Source organism: Bos grunniens, chromosome 1 (genome assembly GCF_055505025.1).
Source record: "Bos grunniens cultivar Pamir isolate PY7600 chromosome 1, Bosgru_T2T1.0, whole genome shotgun sequence".
NCBI classification, from domain to species: Eukaryota; Metazoa; Chordata; class Mammalia; order Artiodactyla; family Bovidae; genus Bos; species Bos grunniens.
In genome coordinates this window covers 105,824,792-105,849,936 of record NC_141165.1, presented here as the reverse complement: position 1 = coordinate 105,849,936, position 25,145 = coordinate 105,824,792, and the positions used below count along the sequence as shown (strand labels likewise).

At 36.7% G+C, this 25,145-nt stretch overlaps 1 long non-coding RNA gene across 1 annotated transcript in view; it reads right to left on the bottom strand.

Annotated features, from left to right (window-relative positions):
• Positions 1-2,249: 2,249 nt before the first annotated feature.
• Positions 2,250-25,145, bottom strand: part of LOC147380058 (uncharacterized) — a 197,199-nt gene continuing 174,303 nt past the window's right edge. Inside the window, exons 3-5 of the long non-coding RNA XR_015166519.1 lie at positions 5,943-6,071; positions 3,052-3,132; positions 2,250-2,428 (exon numbers count right to left, since the gene is read on the bottom strand). This is a non-coding gene — a long non-coding RNA (uncharacterized LOC147380058). The remainder of the gene's footprint in view (positions 2,429-3,051; positions 3,133-5,942; positions 6,072-25,145) is intronic.

Here is a 25,145-nt window from a genome sequence, read left to right as displayed (position 1 = left end):
CAGCAAAGTGATGTCTTTTCTCTTTAATATGCTATATAGTTTTGTGATAGCTTCCCTTCCAAGGAGCAAACGTCTTTTAATTTCAAGACTACCAGGAGAAATATCAATAACCTCAGATACACAGATGACACCACCCTTATGGCAGAAAGTGAGGAAGAAATAAAGAGCCTCTTGATGAAAGTGAAGGAGGAGAGTGAAAAAGTTGGCTTAAAACTCAACATTCAGAAAACTAAGATCATGGCATCTGGTTCCATCACTTGATGGCAAATAGATGGGGAAACAATGGGAACAGTGACAGACTATTTTCTTGGGCTCCAAAATCACTGCAAATGGTGACTGCAGCCATGAAATTAAAAGATGCTTACTCCTTGGAAGGAAAGTCATGACCAACCTAGACAGCATATTAAAAAACAGAGCCATTACTTTGCCAACAAAGGTCCGTGTAGTCAAGGCTATGGTTTTTCCAGTGGTCATGTATGGATGTGATAGTTGGACTGTGAAGAAAGCTGAGCACCAAAGAATTGATGCTTTTGAACTGTGGTGTTGGAGAAGACTCTTGAGAGTCCCTTGGACTGCAAGGAGATCCAACCAGTCCATTCTAAAGGAGATCAGTCCTGGGTGTTCTTTGGAAGGACTGATGCTAAAGCCGAAACTCCAGTACTTTGGCCACTTCATGCAAAGAGTTGACTCATTGGGAAAGACTCTGATGCTGGGAGGGATTGGGGGCAGGAGAAGAAGGCGATGACAGAGGATGAGATGGCTGGATGGCATCACCTACTTGATGCACATGAGTTTGGGTGAACTCCGGGAGTTGGTGATGGACAGAGAGGCCTGGCGTGCTGCAGTTCATGGGATCACAACGAGTCGGACACGACTGAGCGACTGAACTGAACTGAACTATTAGCTTCTACAAACCAATCAATATAGAACTTCTTAATTTATTAAATCTTTAAATCTAGTTTATTTACTTTTCAAGAAGAGAATATTTCTAACACAAAATAAAGGATAAAAACTTTTTGCAATTACAGACACATAGACACACATCTTATGGCTTTAGTTCTACACCCTTAGTCATCGCTTAAAATAAATATGGCAAACAAAAGTGTTCACAAATGTGGATCTCAGAATGCTCTTTATCTTTTCAGTGGAAGGCTGATGTATTCTGAATAAAACAAACAGAATTTTCTGTCATCTTTCACACAACAGGATAGGTTTCTGTCTATAAAAAACCAACAAATAGACCCACAAAACCAAATTCACATACATTAATGGCAAATTAAGAATAACTTCCAGGTTGTAAGAAAATAGAAACAGAACAATACAAAGGCACAGAATCAGGGGTGCAAGGAGAAACAAAGAGTCAATGAAAGTAAAATCCTATTGCTCCTTAGGATCTGCTTCAGGAGCCAAGAAAATATGTTTATTTTCGGGCTGAGAGTTAGTAACTCAGTTATATCTGACTCTTTACAACTGCATGGACTGTAGCCCACCAGGCTCCTCTGTCCATGGAATTCTCCAGGCATGTATACTGGAGTGGGTCTCCATTTCCTTCTCCAGAGGATCTTCCCAAGGCAGGGATCAAACTCAGGTCTCTGCATTGCAGGCACATTCTTTACCATCTGAGCCACCAGGCAGTTTAAGGGCTCTGCAATGTGTATTTACTTGGAAATCTTTAGTACAATCTCCAAAAAAATCAAAGTATGATTTTCAAAATTTAGAAACATGAATTAGAATAAGCAAGAAAATATGTTTAACTCATTGATGAAGAAGCCAAGAGGCTATAAAGCAAATTCATTAATTCTATATGAAAAAAAAAAAATTCAGTGATGTCTAAACACAGATCTCCTACAAGGCATTATTATAGCTTTACCAGACCCAATCTCTAAGCAGGCTTTTCTTCCTCTTTGACCATGTCAATGAATGCTCTACTGGCTCAGACATCCACTGCTATCTACTGTTGTAATGCCACAAGCCATTTTACCCTTTCTACTGAAGTCTCTCTCCATGCTGAACTGCCTTTCTGGCTTATTCAAGTTATCTCCTGAAATACCTCTCACTGCTTTTGCTACTACTTTGTTTAGAAATTTTTATTTTAACTAACTCTACTTTTTTCAAAATTGTACATTCTTCTATTTTGCAAAATATCTAAATTTCCAGGAATGCATATAATGATACGGTATAAACACTCAGTTCCTTCTCCTTCTTTGATTTGTGTATATCAAAAGTAGAAACAAAATGACTGAACTCAATTTCTGATGGGCTAACACAGAAATTTATTCAAATTATATTCACAATTTATTTGTGAAAGAACAAAGACTTCATGCACCTCTTTATCAGGTGTCTACTTTAATGAAAAATCACCCATGCATGATGACTTGTCTTCCTTCCATCGGTCTTATAGTGACAAATCAGAGCAACACTTTGGCAACTACAAAACAGAACAAATATCAAAGCAAGGAGTATTTTCAGACTTTTCCTGTTAGTTGATTAGGGAATTACATTATACTCTATAAATAATAAAGCACTCTACAACTTACTCTAAAATTTTTTCTGATTTAAAGTTTCTGACACAGCATGATATGGTTGATTGTTCCAATGAATTTTCCCCCTTAAGTTGAGAAAAACTGCACAACAATAATTACCTAATTAAGATTTGCATAATTATGATTACTAAATTCCAAGAGAACTGTTGTACTAACAGTATAACAACTTATCTCAGGCCAATTAAATTGTGTTTCTTTTCTGCTTTAATTTATTTTAATCTAAAAGAGCAATAAACAGGATATGTCTAGCTGATGATTTAATTAACTACTGTATATTAAGAAGTTAGAAACTTTTATGATGCTGAAAACCTCAATGCCCTTCAAGGCTGGAATCTTCATTCCTTATTTCCTAAAAAGTTTAGGATTTTCACCATTTTCACAAGTAAGGCTAAATCCCAAAGTAAGATTACACACAAACACTTTAATGATTCAGAATATTTATAATAATAAGTGAGAATGGAGGAAAAAACAGGACAAAAATAACTTTTAGTGAAATGGAAAGGATTACCTTAATGTCTTTGAAAGTCATATTGGAAAACTGGAAAACAAAGTTGAAACCCCATTTTCTTTCTGAAATGGACAGACACATCTGAGGGCATAGGAAACAGGATCAAAGAGAAGGTGTGAGACAGATATTGTTCAAGGTCTTTGATTTACATAGTTTAAAAACATCTCTAAGACTATTCTTGAAGACAGCAGTAAGAGAAAAAAGATGTGAAAATTTTCAGTGTGTTTCAGTCCAAAATTAAAGGTACCATCCAGCACAATTAGAAAAGAAGAAAAACCCCAGAGAAATTTGGAATTAGAGTGGCCTGATTATGATAAAATTAGGAAATTCTTTTTCTATAATGTTAGGTTAAAGAATGTATTGGTTTCAAAGCTGTGAAATAAGTGATCACACAAACATTCATGTTTTATGATAGGGATTCACAGTCTGAGAAACTCAATATCTACAGCTATTCACTCTTGGTTCAATACTCAGTTCTTTTTCACAATATTTCTGATCACATTTAAACATCTAATTCTTCATTCATCCATTTTTTACATCTTTCTTCATATACCAGTTAATCCTCTTTTGAGATAAGTTGGCATAATTCTATATTTCCTTTCACTTTAAGAATTTTCAATCTCTATGTGATAATGTATTGAGCTTAAAACAAAACCAAAAAAAACACCAAAATTTTCTATTAAATTCAAGAAAATTGCATTTACTTTCTTTAGAACCATCAGTGTTTAGCATTTCAAGAGGATGATGGGTTCACGCAGTTTTACAAACCTGTCATCCATGACATTTTAAAGAGATTTGTCCTGAGAAATTTCAAACTATGAAAAAGCTTTGATATTTAACTAAAATATCATCAAATGGAACCTGATCTAAGTTTTATTTTTTTGAACATCTCAGATATCTCTAAGCATTTATTTTCTATTTGCTATCCCTCCAGACTAGTAATTTTTTTCCCCTTCCAACACCTGTTCACATGCACAATACTCACAGGTCCAGTTATTTCAGATTTTGAAGATGGGCTGAAGACAGACTTGAGTCTATACACATTTGCTAATATGGGCTAACACTAACTTTGCTGCCTTCTCACAACTGTTAAAAACACATGTTAGAACTGATGTCTTCGATTATTACCACTGGAATCTAGCAAATGTTTACTGCCTCTCACAGAGAAGCTCCACTCCCACTCCTTGTCCCCTTGATATTTTAACTCGGAATACAACAAGGAAATGGAATACAGTCAGTCTTCTGTATCCACAGTTTCCACATCCATGGAGTCAACAAACTGTGGATGGAAAATATTCAAAAAATTTTTTCAGGACATTCCAAAAAGAAAAACTTGGATTTGCTGCATGTCGCGAAGAGTCGGATAGGACTGAGCGACTTCACTTTCACTTTTCACTTTCATGCATTGGAGAAGGAAATGGCAACCCACTCCAGTGTTCTTGCCTGGAGAACCCCAGGGACAGCGGAGCCTGGTGGGCTGCCGTCCATGAGGCCGCACAGAGTCTGACACAACTGAAGCGACTTAGCAGCAGCAGCAATTATTTACATAGTATTTGCATTGTATTTACAACTATTTACATAGCATTTACAATGTATCAGGAATTATAAGTAATCTAGAGATGATTTAAAGTATGCAGGAGGATGTGTGCAGGTTATATGAAAATACTATACCATTTTATATAAGGAACTTGAGCATCCTCAGATGTTGGTATCTGTGTGCTGTGCTTAGTCACTCAGTTGTGTTTGACTCTTTGTGACCCCATGGACTGTAGCCTACCAGGTTCATCTGTCCATGGTGATTCTCCAGGCAAGAATACTTGAGAGGGTTGTGAGGGTCCTAGAAACGACCCCTGTGGACAACAAGGGATTATTGCACCAGTTGAAACAGGCATCCTTCCTGCTTTCCCAGGAAGAAACCTCTTTTACAGATATGTAAACTGACTTTTAAAAATGGAAATTACTTGCCCAACATTGGTAATGAAGATTTGATTAAAAATAAAATGTCTTGTCCTCTATATAGCCTTTATTATTTCTTTCACTTTAAAGGCCCCTTAGTATCCGTGATACCTTTCTAAATATAGCTCTTTCCTACATTTACTTACAGTGACTTTCTCAATACTCAGTTAACTCTTGCTTGTGTATTTATGAATAAAATTTTAAGACTGAATAATCTTTGTCTACAATGGAGTAGTATTATTAGGAATAATTACTTGTCAACTGGAAAAAAATGTGCAACCTAAAAACTGAGAATTATGTTTCATTCGGTGGATTTTCTGAGGACTTGGGCTGGGAAGACAGCCTCTCAGATAGCTTTAAAGACCTGCTTCATAGAAGTAGAGGAGGTGCCTGGATAATAGGAGTTTTGCAACAAAAACCAGAGAGTTGGAACATCAAAAGATGACTTTTTTAATGATTACTGTTAATTAAAAAACATAGATTTCTTAAGTTAATAAATTTAGCACTTTTGGACTGCAAGGAGATCCAACTAGTCCATTCTGTAGGAGATCAGCCCTGGGATTTCTTTGGAAGGAATGATGCTAAAGCTGAAACTCCAGTACTTTGGCCACCTCATGCGAAGAGTTGATTCACTGGAAAAGACCCTGATGCTGGGAGGGATTGGGGGCAGGAGGAGAAGGGGACGACAGAGGATGAGATGGCTGGATGGCATCACTGACTCGATGGACGTGAGTCTGAGTGAACTCCGGGAGTTGGTGATGGACAGGGAGGCCTGGCCTGCTGCGATTCATGGGGTCGCAAAGAGTAGGACACGACTGAGCGACTGAACTGATCTGATCTGATATATGGGAAGATGCAAGAGACTGGACTTGTTGACATGCACCTTTACTATCTAGGCCCAGTATCCTGCTATTTCCCATCCTGAGTCCACTCACCATTCACCATGAGGGGTGGCTGCAGTGGCTGATGACTTGAAGGCAGCAACATTCTTTGTTTGCTGATATGGCGGGCAATATTCTTTGCTGATATGGCAGGCAATATTCTTTGTCCACATATTTTAACATCTATGAAGCATTTTTTTAAATGAACAGATAATAAAAGATTAAATGTTAAGTCAGGTGGTTAAAATCCAGTAACCCACACTACTTTTTGCCATTTACATTTACTTTTAAAGGTTTTCTTGTTAAGGCAAGAACTTCTGAGTGTTTACTGTAGTTCTCTTCCCTAAGGCAACATCTTATTTGTCAGGACCTCGGTATTTCTTTCTTGCCTCAGGAAACGATCTCACTCTGACTGTGTAGAAAATTCTCTGATTAGAGAAAGGAAGTGAATAAATCATCTGCAAAACAGTTACAGAGTTTCAAGAATGATTACTCTTTTTGAACAGCTTTTATATTGGAGCATATTTTTGCAGCTTTTTGTTTTACATTTGGAACTTAATATCTCTCATTCTGAACTTCAAATCAAAGGAAATAGGGCACCAAAGAACAGATGTTCAGATCTTAGCAGTTTTAACATACAGACTATTTTCATACAATTTAGAACTCTGTCAAGCTCATGAAACTTGTAAGTTCAAGATGTGTTTGGGCTTCCCTGGTGGCTCAGAAGGTAAAGCGTCTGCCTGCAATGCGGGAGACCCAGGTTCAATCCCTGGGTTGGGATGATCCCCTGGAGAAGGAAATGGCTACCCACTCCAGTACTCTTGCCTGGAAAATTCCATGGACTGAGGAGCCTGGTAGGCTACAGTCCATGGGGTCCAGAGTCAGACATGACTGAGCGACTTCACTTCACTCTAAGACGTACAGAAAAGGATACTACTGAAAAGAAGATGCAAATACTGAACCTTAACATTTTTTCTAATCATTATAAGAATCAATGGAATCTTGTCTTATGAAAGGAAAATCAAAATGGAGTAGTGCCAAGAGAGTTCTCTAAAATGGAACCAGGAGGCCCCTGAGGAAGTATGACTCATACAAGGCTTTTGTGCCTGGATGGAATCAAACCTTTTGAGTACTATTGTCCTAACAAAGGCATCCAGAATATCTGAAGAAACTCAAGATACTTATCAGGGCCCTTCCTACAAAATAACTCGTGATTATTACTAAGGACAAATATTTCCCGACTTATGTCAGAGTCAATCACAATTATCACCAGGCATCCTGGGTTGGGAAGATCCCCTGGAGAAAGGATAGGCTACCCACTCCAGTATTCTTGGACTTCCCTGGTGGCTCAGACCATAAAGAATCTGCTTGCAGTGTGGGAGACCTGGATTGGATCCCCTGGGGCAGGAAGAGCCCTTGGAAAAGGGAATGGCTACCCACTCCAGTATTCTTGTCACAAAGAGTAGGACACGACTGAGCAACTAAGCATACAACTTTAACAACCTTATGGCTTTTTGTCTTTATACTGCTACTGCTAAGTCACTTCAGGCATGTCCGACTCTGTGCAACCCCATAGATAGCAGCCCACCAGGCTCCCCCGTCCCTGGGATTCTCCAGGCAAGAACACTGGAGTGGGTTGCCATTTCCTTCTCCAATGCGTGCAAATGGAAAGTGAAAGTGAAGGTGCTCAGTCGTGTCCTACTCTTAGCGACCCCATGGACTGCCGCCTACCAGGCTCCTCCGCCCATGGGATTTTCCAGGCAAGAGCACTGGAGTGGGGTGCCATTGCCTTCTCCATTGTCTTTATAAGCCCCTGACTATTTCTCTTTCCAGGACAATGCTTTTTCCCCACAAATTACAATCCTTAAGGCCCCAAATAAACTAGTTTCTTATTTTCAGCCCTCTACAATTAAATTCAGCAAGCATTTCATCCCCATTTTACAGGTAGTCATAATTACATAGTTGGCAATTCAAAATGAGGTTTGTCAGCTCTAAAAACAACATGGAATTTTATTTATACCTTGTTGTATTAAAGTTCCTTGATAAAGACCATAAATGATTAAATTTCTCAAGGTTAAAAATATCAAAAATATCAACCAACCAATGATACATTTGCATTAATACTTTATCTCAAGTAATATTAAAGATCGTCCTGGTTGTTTTCCTCTCTGCCTCTCTTTTTAAGAAAACATGAGCCTTTCCACCTAAGAGCGTTTCTATTTTTCATAGTATAAAAGATTTATAATCCTTCATACACAATTAGTACTTCAAAATGTTATAATTTGTTTTTTCTTTCATCAGATAATGAATGCATACTTATTACAAACTCTGTAAGTCTGCCCTCACAGTGTTTACAGTCTGCTGCTGCTGATGGGCAGTTATGAAAGGGCATGAGGGTAACAATGTACAAGTCATACTCGTGTTACAGGAGCCTTTAAGAAAATACATGTGACCTGAAGTCAGGGCCGAAAATGCTTCCTGGAAGAGTTGGAAAATTGAAAAGAAAATAACAGTTAGGTGTCAGGTGAGAAAAATATCTTTTAGACAGAAGAAATAGCATAAACTACATATAGAAGCCTCAGGAGGAAAGATAGATGGTGGCAGAATGAGAAAGAGACATTAGCACCTGTAATGAAATAACACAGTGAGAGATGAGGCTAGAGAGAAAGCCAGTGAACTAAATATATAGTTTTTACACCAAGTTTGAGCACGTGGTTTCATCTCTATCCTTCATCATTGAGAAGTCACTGGAGGGTTTTAAACAGGAATGTCATAGGCTATAATGTGGAGAACAAATTAGAAGGAAACAAACTTGGATAGGGTCTTCCCTGGTGGCTCAGAGGCAAAGAATCCACCTACCAATGCAGGAGACGCAGAGTCAGTACCAGGGTCAGGAAGATCCCCTAGAGAAGGAAATGGAAACCCACTCCAGTATTCTTGCCTGGAAAATTCCAAGGACAGAGGAGCCTGGTGGCCTACAGTTCATGGGGTTGCAAATCAGTCAGAGGTGACTTAGCGACTAAACAACAACAACAAAACTTGATGATACAAAAATGAGATAGTTTGAGATAGGCTATATTTGAGATATGTCATTTGTGTGAAATTTCAATGTCAGAGTCAGAAATGTAGACATAGTTAGGATTCACACAGAAGATGACCTAAATTGTCTAGGAGAAGATAGAGCAGAACCTGAAAAGAAGAAGAGAACCTGAAAAGACTCAATAAGGAAAGAAGAGGGAATAAAATCCTGGAAAGAAAATTGAGAAGAAATGACCAGTTATTTAAGAAATATAAATTAAGGCAGTATAGAGTCATGGAATTCAAGGAAAGCAATATTTGATAGGCAAAATGATGGCCCCCCAATATATTCAGGTATTAATTCTCAGAAACTGTTAAGTATGATATCTTCACAAAGGGCAAAAGGAATTTCATAACTGTGACTAAGGATCCTGAGATGGGACATTTTATTGGATTATTATCTGGGCAAACCCAAAGCAATCACAAGGGTCCTTATAAAAGGGAAGCAGAAGCATCAGAGTCAGAGAGGAGATGTGAAGAGGGAGAGGTGATAAAGAGAGATGAGCCAAGGATTACTAAAGACCTGCAGAAGCTGGAAGACGCCAGGAAATGGATTCTCCCCTAGAGAAAGGGAATGTGGTCCTGCAGATTCATTTCATACTTATGGCCTCTAAGACTATAAAATAATAAATTTGCATTGCTATAAGCCACTAACTTTGTGGTAATTTCTTACAACATGAGTGGGAAACCAATGCACTACGTGTCAAATTTTGCAATATAGAATTCATTGATGGCTTTTGAAAGAAGGGCATTCTTCAGCGGAAAAGTTGTGAGATTGCAGTGTTTTGAGTGATTTTAAAAAGTTTTGTTTTTTTGGATCTTCAATTATATCTCTGCCCTTGACGTTTCAGATGGCTTGCTTCTTCAGCTCCAAGTCTGGGATATAAAAGGAAAGAAAAAACCCAAGAAATTCATCACTATATTGTTTCTTGGGTCTCAAAATTCCTGGGTAGTCTGCCTTCTTCCTTCTATGTTTCAAAGTTTTCTGATATTTGTTTAATATACAATGTTCAGTGTTTTTATTAATAGCTGTACTGGGCTTCCCTGGTGACTCAGTGGTAAAGAATTTGCCTGTCAGTGTAGGAAACAAGGGTTCAGTCCTTGGGTTGGAAAGATCCCATGGAGAAAGAAATAGCAACCCACTCCAGGATTCTTGTCTGAGAAATCCCATAGACAGAAGGAGCCTGGCAAACTACAGTGACCATGGAGTCCCAAAGAGTCAGACATACTTAGCAACCGAACAGCAGCAAAAATCAAAAGGAATAGGGGCTATTGTTACCTGTATACGAGACAGCAAAAGAGACACTGATGTATAGAAACAGTCTTTTGGACTCTGTGGGAGAGGGAGAGGGTGGGATGATTTGGGAGAATGGCATTGAAATATGTATAATATCATATATGAAACGAGCCGCCAGTCCAGGTTCGATGCACGATACTGGATGCTTGCGGCTGGTGCACTGGGATGACCCAGAGGGATGGTATGGGGAGGGAGGAGGGAGGAGCGTTCAGGATGGGGAACACATGTATACCTGTGGCAGATTCATTTTGATATATGGCAAAACCAATACAATATTGTAAAGTTAAAAAATAAAATTAAATTAAATTAAAAAAATAAAAAGGAATAGGGGCAAAATATCCCAAAATGATTTTTTAATTTTAATTTTTAAATTCTTCTTTATCTGTTTTCCAAAATTTCTCTACTGAACATGAATTGTTTGTGTTTCAAATAAATGCATTTTTACAAACAAAATGCCTAGAATGTCACTTTATATGTCACATAGCAATCTACATACAAAGTTAAACTTATTTTGCAAAAATTAACAAATTTGGAACTATTTAAAATAGACAAATATAATGAATGTCCCCAATCCTATATAATATTTACTCATCAGTGACACAACCTTTCAAATAGCATTTTCTAAAATATATTCTATATAATGTGATTTACAAAATGCTTAGCAACTGGTATGGAACAGACAAAAACTATTAAGATTGACTGCCCAGGAGTTGGAAAGGATTGGCAAGCACAGCATAGTGGGCATGTAAATATTTAAATCCCAAGAAAAAGTGTTCCATGGCTAACCGCTTTGGGAAAAAATTATTTCTTTCTCTTGGGGGTTCTTATCAGGGAAATATATATATATATATATATATTTCTCAACATCATTAAATGCAGACTTTTATCATAAAATTATTTTCTCATGAAAAACTTTTTTCTGACAACACCTATTCACCATTTGTAGAATATGCTCTCTCAAGTGCTTTTATGCTAAACTATTATTCTGTTGAGCCATTTCTTATCCATATCTTTTCTACCAGTTGATAATTATTGTCACTCAAATAGAATGCATTCTGTAAAATGACTTATTCTGTAGCCTAGTCTGTTTCAGAAAAGTGACACATCTGAAATTAAATCATATGAGATATTAACATTTCCCTGGCCTTATGAATACATTTATTTGCTAGATGCATATCAGCAATAAATAAAAGCAGTATATTAGGGAAAAAGTGATAAAGGTGAAAGGGATCGGATAGAGCTAAAATCATATATCAGTTTTCTGCAGTGTCATCTCTTATCAGCTAGTAGATGCTCTTTGCTGAAAATTTTGCAGTCGATCTTGGCTCAGATGGAAACTACAAAGTTTAACTAGTGACTCCTGCCATGACCACAAGAGGGATAAATCAGTGAAGATCTGTATGCCAAGTACAGTAGTTTCTGTCTTTTTATGAACTAATGCTGAATAAAAATTAAATAGCATGTTGATCTAATTCCTCTTTCATATTTGAAGTGACGTTTTCTTTTCAGAAAGAAAATACAATTTAGAAACTTCCTCAATCCCTCAGCTATTGAAATTGAGATGAGAACCTACTTCTGCCTGGCAATAAAATCATTTCTGCTTTCACTACATCATATTGCAGTATTTAGATAACACCCGAAATAAAGTTATCCAAGGATGTATAATGAGATACCTCTAGGGGTAATTACATTGAAAAAGAACATTTGAAAATATTTTTTAAAGTAGCATGCAATTTAAACTTTTACTAAACCCAGCAAGTACAGTCAATTAATTTTCATCACTTTCAAAATAATTTTATTAGTATCATCAAATTAAGCATTAAAGATTGTCATAAAAATGGTTTATCTATGTCCCAGGATATACATATTTAAATCAACTATAACTAAATCCCAATACCTTCACAGAAATTAAGAAAATACTTCTGTGAACAGAAAATGGAAGAGGAACGTTAAGTGGCAAATAGTTCTCAAGCTTCAGGCCTCCTTGCTGTGAGTCCAGAAGCAGGAACAAGCACCAGGGAATAAAAATGGTGAAGGGAAGAAGGGAAAAAAAACTTAACCGGAGTTATTGCTTAGAAATGAGCCAGGACTGGCCTTCTTGGTGCCTAAAAGGAGGCAGACAAACTGTTCCAGAAAATGTAACTGGCATGATCCTATGGGGCCTTCCCCAGACAGACTCCCTCCCCCATATCTTCTGCTTTAGCTCCTCTCTGAAGGACCCAGATAATAGTAACTCATGCATATTTCCTGAGTTTTTCAGAGGCTAAAGACCAGCATCAAATGGAAGAAATTAACTACAGTATTTGATGATTATGAACGCATTGCCCCCAGGACTTAATGGGGTCTAAGGATTGATGTTAACTGCCCTGTTAGCTCAACATCAAAATAATCAGAGAACTGTGCACGAAATGCTCACAATTCCTAAGAGGCCCCCTTCCCTCACCTGGCCTTTAAAACTGCTTTGCTGAAACACTTTGGGGATTTCAGGGGTTTAGGGGGCATGAACCCCTCAACCTTATTTTCCTTGTTTGGCTCTGCAATAAACATTTCTCTGTTCCAGGTGTGGGGTAGGGCGGGAGGTGGAGGGAGGTTTAAGAGGGAAGAGACATGTGTATACCTATGGCTGATTCATGTTGATGTATGGCAGAAACCAACACAGTATTGTAAAGCAATTATCCCCCAATGAAAAATAAATAAACTTGAAAAAATAAGCTATTTCTCTGTTCCTAACTCAGACATTTGACAAAGACTCAACTGCTTTAGTTCAACATTTAGTAAGAATATCTAGCTGGCAGCATCAGGCTTGAAAATGAATGAGTAGCTGGGATTTGAAAGAAAGAGGCAAAATTCATTAGTCATAGATAATTTAATCAAGAAAACTTAAAAAAAAAAACTATCCAAAATTTGTAGGAATTAATGAAAAAAGAGTCACATGGTTGGTTATAAAATTAATATTAAAAAATCATTCTTATATCCCATGAACAAACAGGAAAGAGCCTTGCTTGTAAACATAACATTTTATAAAATGTAAAAATAGCACAATAGCAGCAAATAGGTTCCTAGAACATATCTAACAAACATTGTTTCATGACTCACAGAGAAAAATTATGTAAGTACAAAAAACATTATAGATGATAAATTGATGAAAACATACACAGTGTGTGAATGAACAGGCAGTTTTAAAAATATCAATTCTCTCCTAATTGACACAAAGATTCAATGCAATCTCAATAAAAATCACCATAGGATTTGTTGTAAATTTTGAGGTCAATTCTAAAATGTTCATAGAAGAGCAAAGAGCCAAGTATACCTAGAACACTCAAAGAGAAAGGAAGGTAGGCTTGCTCTCAGCAAAAATAGAGCTTATTATAATGTTAGATGAACTAGGACAATGTGATATAAATTAAGAGAAAACCAAATTGCTTGATGGAATGAACTGGAGCGTCCAGAAGCAGATCCATGTATGAATGGAAACAACAAATGAGAGAGGCGGCATTTCACATCACTGGGGAAATGAGATTGCCTTCAGTTTACGGTGATGGTTTTCCACACACAATTTGCATGAATTCATGGTTTAAATGTGAAAAGCAAAACTTCAGAGTCTCTGTAAGAAAATATAAAAGCATTTCTTTTCATCCTATAATTCAAAGATGGTTTTAAGCATTATGATGTTAACTGTATAAAATTAAAATTTCACATTACTTCATAATGAATCATTCAAATGTACATGCATGCTAAAATATTCTTTAACCAATATAGTTCCTTCTGATATTACAAGGCAGGAAGTTTATAGACCATAAGGAGCTGATTTCAAAACATTTTCAATAATAAATAATGTTATAGAACAAATAAACTCAACAAATAAGATATTATATGAACATTCAGTGATTACACAAAGACAGAAATATAGATCAATGGAACAAAATAGAAAGCCCAGAGATGAATCCACGCACATATGGACACCTTATCTTTGACAAAGGAGGCAAGAATATACAATGGATTAAAGACAATCTCTTTAACAAGTGGTGCTGGGAAAACTGGTCAACCATTTGTAAAAGAATGAAACTAGAACACTTTCTAACACCATACGCAAAAATAAACTCAAAATGGGTTAAAGATCTAAACGTAAGACCAGAAACTATAAAACTCCTAGAGGAGAACATAGGCAAAACACTCTCCGACATACATCACAGCAGGATCCTCTATGACCCACCTCCCAGAATATTGGAAATAAAAGCAAAAATAAACAAATGGGACCTAATTAAAATTAAAAGCTTCTGTACAACAAAGGAAACTATAAGCAAGGTGAAAAGACAGCCTTCAGAATGGGAGAAAATAATAGCAAATGAAGCAACTGACAAACAACTAATCTCAAAAATATACAAGCAACTCCTACAGCTCAACTCCAGAAAAATAAACGACCCAATCAAAAAATGGGCCAAAGAACTAAATAGACATTTCTCCAAAGAAGACATACAGATGGCTAACAAACACATAAAAAGATGCTCAACATCACTCATTATCAGAGAAATGCAAATCAAAACCACTATGAGGTACCATTTCACGCCAGTCAGAAGGGCTGCAATCCAAAAGTCTACAAGCAATAAATGCTGGAGAGGGTGTGGAGAAAAGGGAACCCTCGTACACTGTTGGTGGGATGCAAACTAGTACAGCCACTATGGAGAACAGTGTGGAGATTCCTTAAAAAACTGGAAATAGAACTTCCTTATGATCCAGCAATCCCACTGCTGGGCATACACACCGAGGAAACCAGAATTGAAAGAGAACATGTACCCCAATGTTCATCGCAGCACTGTTTACAATAGCCAGGACATGGAAGCAACCTAGATGTCCATCAGCAGATGAATGGATAAGAAAGCTGTGGTACATATACAGAATGGAGTATTACTCAGCCATTAAAAAGAATACATTTGAATCAGTTCTAATGAGGTGGATGAAACTGGAACCTATTATACAGAGTGAAGTAAGCCATAAAGAAAAACACCAATACAGTATACTAATGCATATATATGGAATTTAGAAAGATGGTAACAGTAACCCTGTGTACGAGACAGCAAAAGAGACACTGATGTATAGAACAGTCTTTTGGACTCTGTGGGAGGGGGAGAGGGTGGGATGATTTGGGAGAATGGCATTGAAATATGTATAATATCATATATGGAACGAGTCGCCAGTCCAGGTTCGATGCACGATACTGGATGCTTGGGGCTAGTGCACTGGGACGACCCAGAGGGATGGTATGGGGAGGGAGGAGGGAGGAGGGTTCAGAATGGGGAACACATGTATACCTGTAGTGGATTCATTTCGATATATGGCAAAACCAATACAATATTGTAAAGTTAAAAAATTAAATTAAATTAAAAAAATAATTATCTCTAAAGAAAAAGAAAGTAATTTAAGTGACATGTGTTTAAAATAATAAAGGACTAACATGAACTAGAACTGGTATTTTTCATTTTTTATTATTGCTGTTCTGGCATCAAACATGTATTTTCTTTCTAGACCAAATTTTTCATCTCAAAAAACCTCAACTATGTAAATAAAATCCACTTCAACCCCAAAACCATTCTTGCAAACAAGCCAAAATCAAAGCAAGGATAGGAGACAAATGATACCTACCTCCTTCCATTGTATTCAAAGCATTTTCCTACATTATCAAATATTATTACTATGAGATTTGAATCTTCTTTTATATTAACAGAACTCCTGGAAATTTTGTCTATTCCTTTAGATATCATGTTGCTTAAAGAACTGAATTCCTTTAGCTTATTAAAACTTTCTTGGGTTATTCAAACCTTATTAATGACCAGTCACTTATGATAGATAACGTGACATCTAGTTCATAGAAATAAACCTAGTTAGTATATGTACACATAATACTGTTGTCGCTGTTCAGTCACCGAGTCGTGTCTGACTCTTTGCAACCTCATGTACTGCAGCACGCCAGGTTTCCCTCTCCCTCACCATTGCCCAGTACAAATAAAGTAGTCAATTCTGCAGCACTCTTCTCAACTAGGTCACATAAACTGCACTGACTCTATGCTACACTGAAGTAGATTCTCTTGTTGCAAACTCATGAGTCACTAACATTAGGCATCCAATCAGTTTTGTAAGCTTTTGCAGAATATATACACATGCAATTGTATCTTATTTGTTTTCTGCTTTTTTATCAGTCTTTCAAAAGCAGCATATGGTCACATAAATGCTGGATATTAGTTTTCAAACTATTAATTTAAAAAAGAACACATACCAACGAGTGTGCTTAATTCAAAAGTGATTTTTAGAAATAATATTCTCTGCTCTAATGCATTTTAGTAACATAACCCACTTACGTCTCTTTGAAATTTTGCCATCTCATTACTTACACCAAAGTCAATCTAAAAATACAGATATAGCATTGATCTTTCTTCCAGCAGTGTTGACAAATATTTCACTGCCATTTGCAGCAATGTGGATGGACTTAGAGAATATTATGCTTAGTGAACTAAGTCAGACAGAGAAAGAAAAATAATATGAATGAAAGTATATGCAAAACAGCAAAGACCCACACACACAGAAAACAAATGTGGTTATCAAAGGGGAAAGGGAAAGAGGGAGAGACAAATGAGGGGTATGGGTTTGACAAATACAAACCGCTCTACATAAAATAGATAAGCAATAAGGATTTACTGTACAGCACAGGGAATTATACCCATTATCTTTTAACAACCTATAATGGAACATAATCTGCAAAATGCTGAATTACTATGCTGCATACCTAAAACTAACACAATATTGTAAATCAACTGAACTTAATTTTTTTCTAAAACAGAGTAAGTTAAGATCCACACAACTAAGATTTCAAGATGCTGGTTGTTATAGTAATCTCATGTGTACTTTGGCTAATGATTTTCCAGACATTAAAAACCAAATGAGATTGATAAATTGGTGGCCATTAGAGAACCCACCGGTACTCCTATAAACCATCTGCCCAGCTTTGTTTTACAAGCAAAGTAGTCAATTCTGCAGGACTCTTCCCAACTAGATCACAAACTTCTCAAAGGCAGGACCATATTCTTCCTATTTTACTTTCCCTGCAGTGCCTCATACCTAAATACTCTACATATGATTGACTGGGGGAAAAAAAAAAAAAACCTAAAACAGATAAAGTTTTATTGTAACTTGTAACTTAACACAGTGCATTGAACCGACATTTGTGTAGAACTCTACTTCCATTCCTCTTCAATTTTTCCATATGCAAATACACTAAATTTAATCCATTTAAAGAATACCCCTGAATGTAAACAGATATTCTGTCAGGCACATTATGGCCACCAGATAAAACATGTCTGTGGCTTTGTTTAAAGCATCCAAAAATAATATCTTTGAAGCAACTTTCAGTTTCTATTTCTAAGATGAGTGCACAAAATATTCGATCAAGTTACTGGCCCTTCACAGAACAGTCACAGAGGCATGGTTATGTATTGAACAATTACTTTTGACTAGAGGCTATTTGGAGCTTTGAGACCTTTTTGAGACAAGTAAGCTTAGTATTTTAGGTTTCATTCTTTGTGGAAATAAAAACGCCTTCCCCCACTTAAAAAGATAAATTTTGTTTCATTTGTTTCACATATTGAAGCAGTGCATTCAGAGTTTACTGAGTGATAAGTCACTTGGGATTTCATTAGTAGATCTGTGTTTACGCAAATACCCCTAAATATAATCTAGTACTAGTATTAGCTCACCTAAAAAGTACCCCTTCTTTATAATTTCTAATATCTTCAAAATAAACACAGATACAGAAACTAGAGCCTGTAATACTCAAAACCATAGACTTTGCCTGGCAGACTAATTCAAATATTATGAATTCTACAGACTTTTTTGTATCAATAGCTTCAAAAAAATCCCTCCATAAATAGGATGACAGGGGAAAGTTTTCTTGCTTCTGTGACTACTTGGCATAAAATTCATTATATTCTAGTCTGCATTATTTTAGCATCATTTACAGCACAAAACAACAACAACAGCACGTCCAACAGCAAGGAAATGAACAGTGAACCTTACAATTCATCTCATGTTTATTTGCATAAGAGAACTATATTCATTTCCATGAAATTTTGACAAGAAGCAGCAGTAGCAATGAGTTCATTTTCTTGATTTTTTTTTTTTAACCTAAACAACCTAAGGGTTTACCCTTTCACAAAAAGACTTTCCTTTGACCATTTTATTAAATTTTAGCTAGGAAGCAATGTTCCCTATTTTTCACACATATAGAAGAACTTACTTAAAAACAGTTACCCTAAGGATTAATTTTATGAGTCATCTTTTACTGTTGTTTCCAAGAGCTAATGTTAGCGTTCATATTTTGAAGTCATTTTAAGTATTATCTGCTAACTGACATTTATTGCATTGATGTAAAATGTACTAAATCATCCTTCATTTGATATTCAAATATTTCTTTCTTCAAATGACTATGAAGACACACGGGTATTTCACATTTTAAGTGTCAGTAGAAGTTAATATTCCAACATAATTGCCTGCTTTGATTTTCTAACAATTGTTTTAAAAAATCTCCCTTTAATGGCATCATATTTGGTATTGAATCTGGAAGAGAATTAAAAGAGAGGGGGAAAAAGAAAGAAAATAAGACTGAAACAAGAGAAGATATTTCATAAGTACAAAACTTTTCAACCTGAACTTTGAATCATCCAATTTAATATAAGTTGCCCTCAAGAAGAAAAACAGTGAGAAACAAAAAAACTATTATCAATAAGTAAAGACTCTATGATATAAAGTTAGAAATTCCTAAAGTACTGAATAGAGTTTCAGTGTCCTCAACATATCAATCATTGCAAAAAATTGTTTCAAGTCAGTCCTGACTGAAAAAAAAAGTAAACGCAGCCCATTTTGCTATTATATCCCACAGCCTAAAAAGTTCTAAAGCTACAATTTGAGGTAATTATTCATATTATAATTTTGAAGTTTATGAAGGGATTCATAGCAGGGTTATTTTAAATATAGCAAACCCCACAGTGCATTAAATATTTGCTTAAAGATTATTTTTATTTTGTCATGGATCAGATACAACTCTGATAGGAATGATTGAGAATTTATCAAAAGTAGAGATCTAGCAACCTGGAAAATACGGAGTTATGGTCCAATTTCCAATCTCATTTACAAACAATTTTCCTCAAGAGATTTATCTCTGTGAAATGTATCAGAGTACAGAATAAAATTAACTATTTAATTGTACTTTATACTTGGTAGAATTGGCATTCCTGGTGGCTCAGTGGTAAAGAATCAGTCTGCCCATGCAGGAGACATGGGTTTGATCCCTGGGTCATGAAGATCCTCTGGAAAAGAAAATGGTAACCCAATCCAGTATTCTTGCCTAGGAAATCCCATGGGCAGAGGAGCCTGGTAGGCTATAATCCATAAGGTCACAATAGTTGGACACAACATAGGCTAATTTAAATGTTATCATTTTGTTTTCATTTAATAAAAATACTCATGGAGTATCTACTATGTGAAATTGAAAGTCACTCAATTGCATCCACTCTTTGCGACCTCATGGACTGTAGCCTACCAGGCTCCTCTGTCCCTGGAATTCTCCAGGCAAGGACACTAGATGGATTGCATTTCTTTCGCCAAGGGATCTTCCCCACTTAGGAATCGAACCTGGGCCTCCTGAATTGCAGGCAGATTCTTTACCATCTGAGCCATGAGGGAAGCCCTAAATGAATAAGTTGAGATACAGAGGTGAATAAAGTAAGATATGATGGTGTTGCAGTTTAATGGAAGAAATAGACAATCAACAACTAATATACAATGTTAAACAATGTTCTTTATATGTACTATGTGAGTACAGAATGGAACAGGCACTAGGGAAAGCTTCACAAGATACTTTTTTTTAAGCTGGATCTTAGAGAATGAACAGAAGGGGAAGAGGCAATATAGAGATATGGGGATTAAGAGGTACAACTATTATGTATAAAATAAACTACAAGGATATATCATACAACTCAGGGAATATGGCCAACGTATCTATAATAACTACAAATGAAGTAGAACCTTTTAAAATTATGTCACTATATTGTACCTTTGTAACTTACACTGTACATCATGCACGCATGCTAAGTCGCTTCAGCCATGTCCAAAATTTTGCAATCCCATGGACTGTAGCTCACCAGGTTGCTCTGTCCAAGGGATTCTCCAGGCAAGAATAATGCAGTGGGTTCCTGTGCCCTCCTCCAGGGGATCTTCCTGACCCAGGGATCAAACCCGTACCCCTTACGCCTCCTGCATTGGCAGGTGGGTTCTTTACAACTAGTTCCACCTGGGAAGACCCATATTGTATACCAACTATACTTCAATTGTTTAAAAATTGTCAAAAAGGGGGTAAACAATAGTTCACTACTTGGAAAAGAAAGGAAAATATCTCAGTCAAAGAGAATAGCAAGTGTAAAGACAGTGATGCTCAAAAGCATGATGGATATACAGAACAGTATATTTACCATAGGATATTTACCATATGAGGTCATAGACATGCTAGTGTTAACAAAACAAATTGGGAATATGTTTGGGACCATATTATGAAGGACGTTCCAAGCTATGCTGAAGAGCTTGTCCTTTATCTTTTATAGACAAGGATTCAGGAAAGGTTGAGAACAAAGGACATCACATGAAATATAGAAAAGGAGTTAAGGATGACTTAAACATATCTAGCTGAGCTACTGAGTACATAATATCGCCATTTACCAAGACAGGAAATCTAGGAAAAAGAGGAGCTTTTGAAAATACAGAAGATAGTAAGTTTGTTTTTATTTAGACAAAATAAAATACAATTTCAAATAAATCATTAACTTAAGATAAATTTATTACTTTAATAGTTTTAGTTTGGGGCTTTAAAGTAGGAAACAATTTAATGACCTTATAACTAACATTTACTTGCCCTAAAATCTAAGTCTAAAATTATGTATAATCATAGAAGGAGAAACTAACAAGCATACTTATAGGTAAGAAATATATAAATATTTAGGGGAAATTTAAAAAAAAGAAGGGGGCATAAGAAAAAATAATAGATCTTTTTAAAACAAATGGAGAATATATTTGTAAATGGAAAATATAGGCATTTAAATTAAAAATTTGGTGGATAGGTTAACAAAAAAAAAACTGATTAAATATAGCTAAGGCAGAATTAGTTACTGTGAAATAGATAAGTAAAAATTGTCCAGAATGAAGACCAGAGATAAAAAGGGATAGAACAAAATTAAAAGACAAGGAGAACACAATAAAAAAATTCAATATACACCTAAAAGGTGCCACCAAAAAAAAAGAAAGGCAAGAGAATGATGGAGAGGCACTGTCTAAAAAAAAATATCTGGGAAAGTAAACTGCCATGCTGTGATAAAACCTGCAGCAAAGATCATTGTGTGACCTCTAACTGACAGTCACTGACAACAGTCAGTAAGGAAACAAGAACCTCCGCCCACAGTCACGAGAAACTGATTCTGAAAACAAATCATATAAGTTTGCAAAGGAACCCCACACTCCAGAAAGGAATATCATTTGGACAACACCTCGTTTACTGCCTTGTGAGTCCCCAAGCAGAGGACACAGCTAAGATGTGCCCTTGGCTCTCAAAAGCTGTGAGATGATGTATCAAAAGACTTACTTCACTGAAAGCAGAGGCATCAAGCTCTCCACTAATGGAAATATGAATGCTGAGAGCTCTACTGTGAAGATGGGCAATGCATAGAGAGAGTGGATCACCACTCAGTGGGGATACTGGAAAAGACTTGAATAGTAAGAGTGGGATGAACTGATTTCTCTAGTAACAGTTTGATATGTCTCACCAAAATGATGCCTCAATCCACAAACTTCCCTATGAAAGATATGCAGAATCCATATAATTCTATACTGAGTCTTCTTAGTCACATCTCAGAGCAAAATGCCAGTGTTCAACAGGTTGTGCCCAAAATCCTGGCATACACCTTAGTAGTTTATATCTTTTTCACTCTGAAAACATTCTGAGCCCCTTGACATAGATCTTTGAAAATGCTGTCAAAATGAATAGTTATGTATATGCTATAGTTTTTGTTAGTTTTATTTCATACTTTGTGTGATGACTAGAGTTATATTTAATCATGTGCATTTACTCCAGAGTGGCTCACTGCATGTGTCATGATCAAGATACAATACTACCCTTCTACAAAATCAGTGCAGCCTCTCCATGAAACCATCTTGCATAGGTAGATAAATCATGCTCATGGTTTGTGGATAGTTCTGCTTGTTTTAAGTCAGTCTGGGATCTTGTCCTAATAACTGCAGAGGTGAGCCAGGGAGATCTTCCAACATCAGAGACTGAAGTAAAAGTGTCAGTCCACGTCTGGGGTCTGCAGTGATGGAGGATGGAGGATATTATTATTCAACATTATTCATTTAAACTTGCTCAAGCACCATGCAAATGATGCTGCATACAGAGCAGTCTAGTTAAAGGCAAGGGCTATTTTTTTTTAAAGGAATAGTAATTATTGTCAATTTTTATTATAACTCCTTGGCTAGTAGAAAATATTTTTTAAATATATAATCAGAAGACATATATGATTATTTATAAAATTTATATGACACAAAAACCACACAATAACACTCATAAATCCACCTCCCCAGTTTAGGAAGCTGACATTTTTTTTCTCCTCTGATATAACTGTGAGAGTCTGAGAAGTGCCTTGCAGGTACACTCTGATATATCAGTCTCCAAACACAAGACTGAGTCAATTAAAAGCAGCGAAGACCTTGTACAAACTACAGAACAAGATATGTCTCTACTGACCTATGTTGCATTCCTCTTACCTATAATCCTACCCTTTCTAGTTCTAAAACCAGCTCATCTTTGCTCATCTTTTAAACACAACGTATAGCTGCTCAATGGAATAACCCTTTTTGTCCTTGTATGAATGTGGGTGAGAGACACCTCAATGTACACCAACCTAGTCTCCTCATATCAGACCTACTGTCAAGCTCCCTGGTTGAGGATTCCCCCCATTTGATATTGTACCCCCTTCTCTAAGCTCAGCAGTGCCAGGCTGCAGCAGTAATACCAGGAGTAATGGTGAAACATTGGAAAATACAGAATAAATAAGTACTCTATGCAGGCTACTATAACAAAAACATAGGCTGGATAGCTTAAGGAAACTTTTATTTCTCATGGTTCTAGAGGCTGGGAAGTCCAAGATGATGGTGTTATCAGATCTAGTTTCCAGTGAGGGCCACTACCTGATTCATACATGGCTGTCTTGTCTCTGTAACCCCACATGGCAGAAGAGACAAGGGAGCTTTCTGGGATCTCATAAGTGGATGAATCCAGCATGAGGAGTCCACCCTCATAACATAATCACCTCCCAAAGGTTCAATCTCCACAATGAGGGTTAGGGTCACAATATATGAATGGGGTGGGGAGGAGAAACAGAAATATTCAATCCATAGCCAAACCCCAGACCCAGAATATTTAATACGTAGTGTCTCAGAGAGGGGATATATTGGTTTCCTATGGCTGCCATACACATTGCTTCAAACTTGGTGGCTTCAAATGACAGAATGATAGAAATGTATTCTCTCACAGTTCTGAAGGTCACAATTATGAAATCAAGGTGTCTTCCAGGGCCATTCTCCCTTTGAAGACCCCAAGGGAAAATTCATTCTTCTTTCTGGTGAATCCAGGCATTCCTTGGTTTATGACCACATCACTCCATAGTCACCCTGCCTTACCCTCTTATCTCAAAACGTCTTCTGCCTCTTAGTTACACTAATCACTAATGTAACTGCATTTAGAGCTCACCGGGATCATCTAGGCTTAGCTCCTACCTTCAAAATTCTTAATTATGTCTTTTGCCATAACAGGTAATATTGACAGGTTCTGGGGATTAGAATATGGATATGTCTTTTGGGGAACCATCATTCAGCTTATTGTAGAGGACAATCATTGGAATGCCTAACGTCAAATCATTAGCTAACATCAAAAAAACTCTAGCCAGAGTCTTCAGACACAAAACTTAGAGCTGCTGCCCCTGCATGCAGTGCGTGCTTAGTCTCTCAGTCATATCTGACTGTGCGACCCCATGGACTGTAGTCCATCAGCCTCCTCTGTCCATGGGGATTCTCTGGGTAAGAATACTGGAATAGGTTGCCATGTGCTTCTCCAGGGGATCTTCCCAACGCAGGGATTAAACTCAGGTCTCCCGCATTGCAGGCAAATTCTTTATTTTGTGAGCCATCAAGCCATCTCCGGGGGTTCTTCCCAACCCAGGAATTGAACTGGGGTCTCCTTCATTATAGGCAGAATTTTTACCACCTGATCTACCAGGGAAGCCTGGACTTCCCTCCTAGGACCTTATAAAACCTCCCCACAACCTGCCACTGGAATAAATCTCTCCCCGAGATAACTCCAGCATGCTGACATCAGAAACAGTAAAATTGTTTACAACATTCAATAGATCTATTTTTTCAGGATAATCTCCCTTTCAAATACTTTTTCTTTTTGGCTTGTCATTTTATAACATAAAACTAAATCATGGATTTTTTTGGCTCAGAAGAAAATGAGTTCATTTCTACGATGATAATAATTATCATTATCATGATTACTAAGTTACTCACTTATTGATTAATGTTAAATAATCATGTTTTTAAATTAGTTCTGCTGTTAGAAAAAGCATTTATTTCTGGGTTTCAGTTTCCTCAGCTACTAACATTATTCAAATATATGCTTTGTTATGTTATAGGAAATATATGATAAACTAGTTTGTGGAAAGGGGGGACATAATGACTAAAAATAACCCAAAATTAATGGAAAACATGGAGTCTGATATTTGAATATGTGTATATAT